Raw genomic sequence first — 12,250 nt, forward strand, 5'->3', positions numbered from 1 at the left:
CCTGGAGAACAATAGTTGTTAGGTGCCTACCAGAAAATAAGACTAGAAAGTCATGTTGGAGCCATATTGTGGAAGGCTAAGGAAGTGGGATGGGAGCAAAGGTCATGTCAATTACATACTAAGCTTATATTCTATGCAAACTAACCCCTTCCTACCACATATATTATTGAAAAATTATTTGCCTGCTATTTTATCAATAAGTCTTTTATAAATTAAAATTTTTCTTATTACGACTATATCTTTAAAACACCAATAAAATTGCCAGATCATTAATATTCCTGCTTTTATTATTATAAGATAATGTACCAGTTCTTCAAATACACCTTTGAGTAGAAGGATGGAACTGAAAATTGATTTGGGTTTATTTAAGAGAAAAAGAAACCTTTCAACAATCCTAAATCTCAGATTTTTAATGGCATTTTTCTTGTTTGAATATGGCCAGTTTCCTATTTATTTCCTATTTCTTATTGTTTGACAGTGCCCATTTATATTGGAAAATCAAAATGGAAAAGTACATTAGAAAACATAAGACCTTCAACTTAAAGATGTATGATATTGGTATTTGGTTGCATAAGTTTCTAGTCAGAGGTTTTTCTAGTCATTTCTGTTTAAAAGTGGGATCCACCAGAATGTACACGTGATGATGGACCTTGTCTGTCTGCTCCCCAGTTTATTGTTACTTCGAGAATAATGCCTAGCAGAGGGCAGGCAGTCTGTAAATACTTGTTGAGTGTATACATGAATAAGTCCTTTTGTACTACTGTTTTATAACATTGTAATTTTTATTTTTTTTTTTTGAGATAGGGTCTCACTTGTCACCCAGGCTGGAATGCAGTGGCGTGATCTCAGCTCACTGCAGCCTTGACCTCCTGTGCTCAAGCCATCCTCCCACCTTAGCCGCCAAATTAACTGGGACTACAGGCATGCGCTACCACACCTGGCTTACTATTATTATTATTTGTATTTTTTGTAGTAATGGGGTTTCACCATGTGACTCAGTGTGGTCTTGAACTCCTGAGCTCAAGCAGTCCACATGCCTTGGCCTCCCGAAGTGCTAGGGATTACAGGCATAAGCCACCACATCTGGCCCCTGTAATTTTTAAAATACACAATTTGTTAGATACATAGGTTGGGATAAATGAAAATGTGACAAAAGGAGCGTCCCTCTGCCAATTTAGAAATATGGATAAAAATACTTAAAGATACACGAAGCTTTGGGTAATTGCCATACACACACTCTTCCCCCAGTATACCAGTATTTTACAAATTTTAAAACCAGTAACAAATATTTGTTTACAATACCATTCTGCCTAAAATTTATCTATTAGCCAAATTGCTTTATGCATTTGGTCAAATTGCATTTAGTCAAATTGTTTTCAGCCAAACCTTATGCACACATGCTAGCCAGTGGGATGATAAAAGACAAGAGATGTAGTCTCTCTGCTTAAGGTATTCTCATATTTCTGTGCACATAAATACAGTATTGAATGAAAACTTACAGGGTGCTCCAGGGTCACAAAGGAGGGACATCTAAGTTAACCTGGGATTGGGATGGCCCAAGGAGTCTTCTCAAAAGAAGTGCTTGAAATGACCAGTTGTAGGGCAGGAGCTGTGCTTTATTTGACTTTATATTTACAGCTTTGTAGAGAATCTATACTAAACAATTATTGGATGAAATAATCATTGAAATCTGAAATAATTATTCATGTAGTAATTTATTGCATGAATAAATGAAATCAAGTTGAAGATGCATGGGAACATGTTTAAACTGTTGCATCTTGGAATTTAAGCTGGATGAAAAAATAAGTCAAAGGAAGCATTTATGTGGGGAGAAATGGAAGCTACATACCTCTTTTCTCAAATCAAAGATTATTCCTAATGGGAAATAAGGAAAAGAGAGAAAATTTGAATCCTGGGAGATTGAGATTGGAGAGAAGCATAAGAGACTTAGGTTTCTGAGAAGTTCTTTCAGATAATGACAAGTTCAAGAGTGGTTCTTTGAGGTAGGAGATGGGTGAAGTGGGGCAAAAATAATAGTTATTTAATGATATTAATAAGTTATGAGGTTAGAATGTTAAGGACAGGTTATATAGAGGACACTGAAACTGCCAAAGATATGGTAACTCAGATATGTTAGTTGGTCTTAACTCAAAAGGTAAAAAGACAGTTTTGATGAACTTGGCATTTCAATCAAAGTCATATTTGCCACCATTCTCTCAGTAGCTTTAGGCCAATTTCCAAATTGCTTTCAACAAATTAGTTTTATTTGTTTAGATTATATACGTATAATTTAAATTATATTTATAATTTTTTCAGTCAGATTTCCTGGAGAACAGTAGTTGTTAGGTGCCTACCAGAAAATAAGACTAGAAAGTCATGTTGGAGCCATATTGTGGAAGGCTAAGGAAGTGGGATGGGATATAGTCTAATATTCCTGTAATTTGCACCAGATTTAAAAGATGGAATACTGAGTTCAAAGACTCAGAAATGGTTTATTTTGATTAGATGCTTCCCAATATCCTTCTTGAACCTTCCACAAGAAAGAATTCAGGGTGAGTCCATAGAGCAAAGTGAAAGATAGTTAATAAAGAAAAGAAGAGAATAAAAGAATGGGTACTTCATAGGCAGAGCAGTGGCACGGGCTGCTCAACTGAATATATTTCTAGTTATTTCTTGATTATATGCTAAACAAGGGGTGGATTATTCATGAGTTTTCTGGGAAAGGAGCAGAGATTTTCCAGAACTGAGAGCTCCTTCTCTCTTTATATAGGGTAACTATATAAAGGTATAGGGTAACTATATAAAGGTATAGGGTAACTTCTAGACATTGCCATGGCATTTGTAAACCATCATAGTGCTGGTGAGAGTGTCTTTTAGCATAATGCATTATTATTAGCGTATAATGAGCAGTGAGGACAACCAGAGATCACCTGCATCACCATCTTGGTTTTGATGGGTTTTGACCGGTTGCTATGCCACATCCTGTTTTATCAGCAAAGTCTTTCTGACCTGTACCTTGTGCTGACTTCCCATCTCATCCTGTGACTAAGAATGTGTAGTCTCCTAGGAATGCAGCTCAGTAGGTCTCAGCCTTATTTTACCCAGCCCCTATTCAAGATGGAGTCACTCTGATTTGAAAACCTCTGACAACTGCATCACCAGATCACACACAGACAACTCCACAGTCCCCTCTGACTTCGGCAAGCACAGAGAACTGGTGGGTCCCAGGTAGTAATGGATTGCCTGGTGATTACCCCTTGGTGCTGACTGCCCCTAAGGGAATACAGAAAGCACAGCTTGCCAAAGCCCCCTTTAGGACAAAGGTAACATGAGTGTAAGTGCCAGTAGCTGAAGGAAACACTACCAAGGCCCAGGAATGGACTTAGAGAGAGAGTCACGTCTTGTCTTCCACCACTCCTCACCAGAACACTGCTTCAGATGCACTAAAATAAAAATAGGCAAATACAGTGAGTAGGAGCCTCTCTGCTGGCCTTCACTGTTAAGTGCTACCAACTGGAAGGCAGCCTGAATTATACCACAAAACAAAATTACATTGCTACAACAAGCAACGTCTGAGAAAGCCACTGCATGAACCTAGCTGCAAACAAGGAACCTATACAGAGCCTTGGCACCCTAAAAGCACCTAGAAATGAAGCCAATTGATCAGACATCATATATACCACTGTTGTATCCCTAAGGGGAAAAAGATTAACAAATAATGAAAATCCATCCAAATGACAGCAAATTAAAAATGAGAGAAGAATCAGCTATCTCAGATGAGAAAAAACTAGTGCAAGAACTCTGGACATAAAAAAGCCACAGCATTTTATCACCTCCAAAGAATCCTACTAGCTCCCAAGCAATGGATCCTAAAAAAAGAAATGTCAGAAATGACAGACATAGAATTCAGAATATGGATGGCCAAAAAACTCAACCAGATTCAAGAGAAAAATTAAATCCAACAAAAAGAACCTAGAAAAATGATCCAAGTTTTGAAAGATGACATACCTTTATTAAGAAACAACTAAGCAGAATTTCTGGAATTGAAAAATTTATGACAGAAATTTCAAATTACCATTGGAAGCCCTAACAACAGACCAGACCATGCAGAAAAAAGAATTTCTCAGTTCAGAGACCATTCCTTCAAATCAACCCAGTCAGACAAAAATAAAGAAAAAAGATTTTAAAAAATCAACAAAGCCTTTAAGAAATATGGAATTACGTAAAACAATCAATCTTGTGATTCACTGGCATTCATGAGAGAGAAGAGAATGTAAGCAACTTGGAAAACATATTTAAGGATATAGTCTGAAATTTCCCCAAGCTTGCTAGAGAATTCAATAATACAGACAAAAAATTCAGAGAACTCCTGTGAGATATTACACAAGATGACAATCCTGAAAGTATATAGTCATCAGATTTTCCAAAGTGAACATGAAAGAAACAATCTGAAAGGCAGCTAGAGAAAAGAGCCATATCACCTATAAAGGGATGTCCATCAGTCTAACAGCAGACTTCACAACAGAAATCGTACAAGCCACAAGAGACTGGGGACCTGTTTGTAGCAATCTTAAAGAAAATAAAGTCCAACTAAAAATTTCATATTCCACCAAGCTAAGCTTCATAAATGAAGCAGAAATAAAGTATTTTCCAGGTAAGCAATCACTAACGGAATCTGTTATTACCAGACCGGCCATATAAGAGATGCTTAAGGGAGTTCCAAACACAGAAGTGAAGGAACAATATCTACTACCATCAAAATATATATAAGTACAATGCCCACAGATGCAACAAAGCAACCACACAATGGAGATTACAAAGCAACAGCTAACAACACCATAACCTCACATAAAAATGTTAACCTTCAATGTAAACATTCAAAACACTCCACTTAAAAGACACAGACTAGCAAATTGTATTTAAAAAACAACATCCAGGTCAGGCGCGGTGGTTCACGCCTATTATCTCAGCACTTTGGGAGGCCGAGTAGGGCGGATCATGAGGTCAGGAGTTGGAGACCAGCCTGGCCAATGTAGTGAAACCCCGTCTCTACTAAAAATGCAAAAAAATTAGCCGAGTGTGATGGCGGGCGCCTGTAGTCCCAGCTATTCGGGAGGCTGAGGCAGGAGAATTGCTTGAAGGCAGAGGGGGAGGCGGAGGTTGCAGTGAGCCGAGATGGCGCACCACTGCACTCCAGCCTGGGAGACACAGCAAGACTCTGTCTCAAAAACAAAAAACAAAAAACAAGATCCAACCTTCTACTGTCTTAGGACTCATCTCACATGGAATGACACTCATAGGCTCAAAGTAAAGGGATGGAGAAAATAGCACACAAATGAAAAACAAAAAAAGAGCAGGATCCCTTTTCTTTTTTTTTTCCTTTTTTTTTTTTTTTTTTTTTCCTTTTTTTGAGACTGAGTCTCACTCTTTTGCCCAGGCTGGAGTGCAGTGGTGCCATCTCAGCTCACTGCAACCTGAGGCAATTCTCCTGCCTCGGCTCCTGAGTAGCTGAGACTACAGGCGCGCACCACCATACTCAGCTAGTTTTTTGTATTTTTAGTAGAGACAGGGTTTCATCATGCTGGCCAGGCTAGTCTCAAACTCCTGACCTTGTGATCTGCCCACCTCGGTCTCCCAAAGTGCTGGGATTACAGGCGTGAGCCACCGCGCCCGGCCAGGATCCCTATTCTTACATCAGATAAAACAAACTTTAAACCAGCAACAGTAAAAAAGGACAAAAAAAGAAAATACGTAATGATGGAGGATTTAATGCAACAAAAAAATTTAAATATACACAACCAGCATTGGAGCACTCAGATGTATGAAGCAATTACTACTAGATCCAAAAAAAGACTTAGATAGCCTTTTTTGAAGTCCCTCCATACAGTAATAGTGGAGGGACTTGAACACCCTATTGCAGCATTAGACAGATCATGGAGGCAGAAAATTTATGAAGAAATTCTGGACTTAAAGTCAATATTTGATATCTACAAAATATTCCACCCAACACCCACAGAATATACATTCTTCTCATCTAGACATGGAATATATTATAAAATTGACCACATGCTCAGTCATAAAGCAAAACTCAAGAAATTAAAAAAAAAAGATATCATATCAAGTATCTTCTTGCACCACAGTAGAATAGGAATAGAAATCAATACCAAGAAGAACTCTCAGAACCACGCAAATACTTTCCAGGTATGGAAGGTAAACAATTTGCTTCTGAATGACTTTTGGGTAAACAATGAAATAAAGGTAGAAATTTAAAAATTCTTCAAAACAAATGAACATAGTGACACAAAGTACCAAAACCTCTGGAATGCAGAAAAAGCAGTGTTGAGAGGAAAATGTATAGTGCTAAACACCTACATCAAGATGATAGAAAGATCTCAACAACCTAACATCACACTTAAAAGAACTTGAAAATCAAAAACAAAGTAAGCCCAAACCTAGCATACAAAAATAATTAAAATCAGAGCAAAACTAAATGAAATTGAGACCTAAAAAAAAATTAAATAAAACCCAACTAAACAAAAGGTTGATTCTTTTTTTATTGTTGTTGTTTTTGTTTTAGGAAGGATATTGCTCTGTCACCCAGGCTGGAGTACAGTGGTGTGATCACAGCTCACAGCAACCTCTGCCTCTCAGGCTCAAGCAATCCTCCCACTTCAGCCTCCCAAGTAGCTGGGACCGTAGGCCTGAGCCACCATGCCGGGCTAATTTTTTCTACTTTTGATGGAGATGGGTTTTCACCATGTTGCCCAGGCTGGTCTCGAAATCCTGAGCTCAAGCCATCGTCTGCCTCAGTCTCACAGTGCTGGGATTACAGGCGTGTCCCTTGTGAAAGGATAAAAATAGTCAATAGATGGCTAGCTAGATTAATAAAGAAAAAAAGATCCAAACAAACACAATCAGAATTACAAAGATGGCTTTACAACCTTTACAACAGATTCCACAGAAATACAAATGATACTCAGAGGCAATTATGAACATTTCTAAGATAATGCTTCCCTTATAACTCAAGTCGTGGCTATTTTCTTTCTCGCTATTGGGGTTTTGCCTTCCTTTTTACTCATTGCTCCTTTCAGTTTATTAGCCCACTCTCCTCCATAAAAACACTCAGTTTTGAGTTTCATGTCATCTATTCGTATCACCCATTATCTATTTACTGTTATTATTATTCCTCTTTTTCCTGAGACAAGGTCTCACTCTCATTCTGTTGCCCAGGCTTAAGTGCAGTGGTACTCTCACAGCTCGCTGCAGGCTCGACCTCTCAGGCTCAAGCAGTCCTTCCACTCTAGCCTCCTGAGTAGCTGGAATTACAGGCACATGCCACCACGCTTGGCTACTTTTTTTATTTTGTACAGACAGTGTCCTGTTGTGCTGCCCAGGCTGGTCTCAAACTCCTAGGCTCAAGCAATCCTCCCACCCTAGCCTCCTGAGTAGCTGGAACTACAGGCATGTGCCACCATGCTTGGCTAATTTTTTTTACTGTGTACAGACAGGGTACCCTTCTGTTGCCCAGGCTGGTCTCAAACTCCTAGGCTCGAGCGATCCTCCCACCTCAGCCCCACAAAGCACAGGAATTATAAGCATAAGCCACAGGACCCAGCCTTCATTATCTATTCTTACTGTAATTAATGACCAACTCCTAGGTTAATCCTCTCATTTCTCAAAGATTTTAGCCCCTTGATCACTGAAGGATAAAGTAAGCACATACCATTCTACTCCCATTAATTACAACTAAAAACCCCAAGTAAAATAAACTATCAGAAGATTCCGAAAGGTGGAGAAAAGAAGGAAGAACTGGCCAGAGATCACAGAATTTTAGGAATAACCCAGTGGTGAGTTCTCTGGGATTCCCCCCCCCACCTTATATATCCAAATATGGCACTAGAGAGATCTACACTTGGAAATTCCAGCGTGCCCAGACTTTGAAAAGCCTTAGGAAGTATTTTCTCTCCCTAGACAAAGACTAGGAATACGAAGGCCCTACAGAACCAAACCCAGTGGTGAGTTCTCTGGGATTCCCCCCCCCCCACCTTATATATCCAAATATGGCACTAGAGAGATCTACACTTGGAAATTCCAGCGTGCCCAGACTTTGAAAAGCCTTAGGAAGTATTTTCTCTCCCTAGACAAAGACTAGGAATACGAAGGCCCTACAGAACCAAATCTATTTGTAGTCTACCCACTCTACTACAGTCAAACCCAAAGAAGAAGCCACATTCTGCCTCCTGCACACTGGGTACTGCAGAGCCAGTGTGTTTCAGCCTGTTTAACTGTCCCTACTCTACATGAGCACAAACAGAGGTGGCATCCTATCCCCTGCCACACACACTGAGCCCTTTTAAGACCGTGAGGTAGAGTCCTGTCAGTCGTCTCCACCCTGCATTAACAGGAGCAGAGGCAGCGCCTGTTTCTCTCTTTCCCATTCTGCGTTAAGTGAACGGTTGCAAAGAGGTTGCACACACCATCCCCTCCCCATTACAGAATGAGGTAAAGAGTACACAGAGGAGTCTCAATGGAGGGTGAATTTTTTAAATCTGTGTATAAATTACTAAGCAAACCCTAAGTGACTCATGCATAAACTAAAAAAGAATCAACACAACAAAAGGTGTGAGAACTGAATTACTGGGTGAATACGGCTCATGTTTTAAATTGACCTCTGAGTAGCACATAGACAGGCAGACCAGAATTTTATTTCACAGGTTTTGAAAACTAAATTGACTTTCAAACTGTAGCTCACAAAATTGGATTGGACATGTGTTATGAGTTTAGGAAAGTTGACTGTCTACTAAAATAGAAGATTTATGTAGGAACCAGAGTCTCCAAAAATATAAATATCTAGGATAAAATCCAAAAGTATTTGTCATACCAAAAACCCAGGAATCCTCAACTTGAATGAAAAATGACAACAAATGCTAACACCAGGATGGCACAAATGTTGGAATTCTCTAACAAAGATTTTAAAGCAGTCATCATAAAAATACTCCAAGAAGCAATTATAAACACCTTTAAAACAAATGGAAAAATAGAAAGCCTCAGCAAAGAAATTAAAGATATAAATAATAATTTAAAAAATTTCACAATGGAAAAATAGAACAAATTTTTAAAAACTCACTAGATGGGCTCAAAAGCAGAAGAAAAACAAAAGAAGAAATAACCAATGATCTTGAAGATAGGTCAATAGAAGTTATATAATTTAGCATCATAAGGAAAATAGATGAAAAAAATGATCAGAAACTCAGGGATCTGTGGAAAGGGAACAAAAGATCTAACATTTATGTCATGGGCAAAAAAGCAAAAGAATGAGTGTGGAATAGAAACATTTTTTTAAAAAAATAGTGGCTGAAACATTTTAAAATTTGGTGAAAAACGTAAACATACAGATTTAAGAAGCTGTGTGAATGCCACAGAAAATAAATCCAAAATCAGAAATTTAATCTTAATATGGCATCATACGAAGTATATTCTCTGACAATAATGGAATTACATATAAATTAATCATAAAAAAAGAAAATCTCCAAACTCTCGAAAATTAAATAACACACTTAAAAATAATTCACAGCTCGATGAGAAAGTCTAATGGAAATTTTAAATAGTGTATATTGGACTGAATTAAAAGGAAATGACATATCAAAATCTGTTGGATACAGCTGAAATAATGTTTAAAGGGCAGACACTCCTCAAAAGAAGACATTCATGCAGCCAACAAACATATGAAAAAAAGCTTAACATCACTGATCCTTAGAGAAATGCAAATCAAAAACACAATGAGATACCATTTCATGCCGGTCAGAATGGCAATTGTTAAGAAGTCAAGAAATAACAGATGCTGGTGAGGTTGCAGAGAAATAGGAATGCTTTTACACTATTTGTGGGAATGTAAATTAGTTCAACCATTGTGGAAGACGGTGTGGCAATTCCTCAAAAATCTAGAAACAGAAATACCATTTGACCCAGCAGTCTCATTACTGGGTATATACCCAAAGGAATATAAATAATTCTATTACGAAGATACATGTGTATGTTCATAACAGCACTATACACAATAGCAAAGACATGGAATCAACCTAAATGCCTATCAGTGATAGACTGGATAAAGAAAATGTGGCACATATACACCATAGAATACTATGCAGCCATAAAAAGGAATGAGATCATGTCCTTTGCAGGGACATGGATGGAATTGAAAGCAATTACCCTCAGCAAACTAATGCAGTAACAGAAAACCAAATACCGTATGCTGTCACCTATAAGTGGGAACTGAACAATAAGAACACACGGACACAGGGAGAGGAATGACACACACTGAGGCCTGTTAGGAGGCGGAGGGTAAGGAAGGAGAGCATTAAGAAAAATAGCTAATGCATGCTGGGCATTACCTAGGTAATGGGTTGATAGGTGCAGCAAACCACCATGGCACATGTTTACCTATGTAACAAACCTGCACATCCTGCACATGTACCCCAGAACTTAAAATAAAAATAAAAATGTAAAAATGAATGTTTAAAAGGGATATATAAAACTCTAGACACTTAGGGCCAGGCACAGTGGCTCACAACTGTAATCCCCAGCACTTTGGGAAGCCGACGTGGGTGGATCACTGGAGGTCAGAAGTTTGAGACCAGCTTGGCCAACATGGTGAAACCCCATCTCTACTACAAATACAAAAATTAGCTGGGCATGATGGTGGGTGCCTGTAATCCCAGCTACTTGGGAGGCTGAGGCAGGAGAATTGCTTGAACCTGGGAGATACAGGTTGCGGTGAGCTAGGATTGTGCCACTGCACTCCAGCCTGGGTGACAGAATGAGACTGAGTCTCATAAAAAAAAAACAAACCAAACACTAGACACTCACATCAGAAAAAAAAAAAAGAAATCTCAAATCAATAATCCAAGTTTCCACTTCAAGACACTAGCAAAACAAGAGCAAAATAAATACAAAGTAAAGAGAAGCAAACAAATAAGAACAGAAATCAATGAGACTGAAAACAAAAATAATAGAGAAAATAAATCAAACCCAAAGCTAATTTTAACAGTGTCCAGTAAGATTGATAGACCTCTAATAAGACAAAGAAAAAAAGAGGGCAAATTATCAAAATCAAGAATGGAAGAGGAGATATCACTACAGATCCCGCAAACATTAAAAGGATGAGAATGGAATACTGCAAAGAACTCTGCAAACATAAGTTCAACAACTTGGATGAAATGCATAAAATCCTTTACAAGTGCAAACTACCAATATGCATCCAAGATGAAAGGGATCATCTGAACAGTCCTATAACAACTTAAAAGTTTGGATTTGCAGTTTAAAAACCACCTAAAATAGTCTCCAAACTCATACAGTTTCACTGTAAATTTTACTAAACATTTAAAGAAATGACACCAGTTCTAGACAATCTATTCCAGAAAACAGAAAATGAGGAAACACTTCTCAACCCATTTTTATGAGGTCAGCATTATAGGAAGCTTAATACAAAACTGAGAACATACGTAGGCTAAGAGCTTTAGTCTCTATCTTAAGAACAGCAAGAAGCAAATTTAGGATTTGTCAAAGTCAAGTCAAAGATAAAGCTTTGTCAAGAGTCAAGAGTCAAGATAAAGCTCTGGACTGAAAATGAAGCAGGAATAATAACGGACAGTTATATTCTTCCTTTCAGTTGCTCTTCACTCCTAAACTGGAGAGATAAGCAAGCTACATCTGTTCCTTCATGCGTTCTTTCTCCTGGCCCTACTACCCTTCTCTGGCTTGTCTTTCAAAGAAAAAAAAAAGCTTCCATTACAGCTTGCCAGTTGCAAGGGAGAAATTAGGGGGGAAGAATGCTAACTTCTTGCACCAATTACCAAAAAACCCCAGAATTTATTGTTCTAGTATATTTTAATGTTTTGTTTTTAGAAATTCAAGCATTCAAAATCCCAGACATTTGACTTTTTTAAAGAGTCTCTGTACCAGCAGAAGTTATATTCAACATTTTGTGTGTGGGCACACAGTTTTTATCAAATTTATTTTAGTCTGTGATTCCCTCACCACACCGAATGGAGGAGTATTATGTTCTTCCATGAAGTTAGAATTTAGAGCAACATCTTGCTAAATAGAAGTTATATCAATGTAACTGTCAAATGCCAAGTATTTGTTGGTATATTTAAAAAGAGAAATACAAAACAAATAATTAACATTAGCTACTTTAACGTATGGTTTATAGTTAAGTCCAGATATGGTCCAATCTTCTATACCTTCTTCA

The sequence above is a fragment of the Colobus angolensis genome, unplaced genomic scaffold, assembly GCF_000951035.1.
Source record: "Colobus angolensis palliatus isolate OR3802 unplaced genomic scaffold, Cang.pa_1.0 Scaffold14, whole genome shotgun sequence".
Taxonomy (NCBI): Eukaryota; Metazoa; Chordata; class Mammalia; order Primates; family Cercopithecidae; genus Colobus; species Colobus angolensis.